Source organism: Myotis davidii, unplaced genomic scaffold (genome assembly GCF_000327345.1).
Source record: "Myotis davidii unplaced genomic scaffold, ASM32734v1 scaffold54, whole genome shotgun sequence".
Lineage (NCBI taxonomy): Eukaryota > Metazoa > Chordata > Mammalia > Chiroptera > Vespertilionidae > Myotis > Myotis davidii.
In genome coordinates, this window is record NW_006287915.1 from 1,238,880 (window position 1) to 1,239,911 (window position 1,032).

Sequence of the window (1,032 nt, forward strand, 5' to 3'; positions counted from 1 at the left end):
TACTTAGGGGTGTTTTAATTAGCTTTATCACAAATGCGTTCTTTCAAACTCACCCAGTGTTTGAAAAGAAATACAGATTTCCAGGTCCCACACCAACACTCTAAATATAATCGCAGCTTGGGACACAGAAATCTTCGTGTTTAATAAATTCTGTCCTCATTCTTCAGGAGGCATACACTTAGAGAAGTACTGTACCAGAAATATTGAAATATTGAAATTGGCTTCCAGACCTCCTTCTGAGCTGACTTCACAGATCTGGTGACTTCAGGTCAGGAATCTCTGGAAGGGTGGATAATTGCAAGCTCAATTCAGCTGTTCAGCCTTAGGCACTACTTCAATCAAAGCCCAAGAACCTATGACTAAGTTGACCTTTTGTCATATCTCTTTTCCTCCCTGTTTATTTAAGTTAGCATCTTAACTGGCTCTTAAGTCAAAAGTGCTTTTGTTCTCTGCATGAATGGTTTGATTCACATCACATCAATACAGCTTCAAAGGAAGAAAAGTCTCTTACCTTTGGATAATCTCTCCCTCCTCCTGCAAATGCCACAACCCAGCTAAAGGAGTTTAAAGGTTTTAATCTTAAATATTTCAGGCTCTTCAGATTACTGCTCTTTTTTTTTTTCCTCTTAAGAAGGAATAGAGCCAAAAGAAATAGCACCTACTTAGAGTATTTTTAACAAAGTTCATTTCCTCCCCATAATAAAGTACTTAAGGCAATGATTCACAAACTGGGAGCTTTAAATGCACAGCTTACTGGAGCAACCTGAAGCATGTCTGATTCAGGAGGTATGGGAGGGGGCTGGAAAATTATATTTTGATTCAATTGATTAGCCATATCTCTAAATCAACACTTTAGTGAATGCACCCCAACAGATCACTTGCCCAGGGATGAAAGATCAAGAAGTGACAAATTCTGATGAGAAGGACTGCGTTCTCTCCATTATCTCAAGCCGATGAAATAAAAAGGACAGGAAGGACACGAAGGCTATCTAAGCTACTGCCAGCTGTTAAAACTCACATTCCTTCATTCAC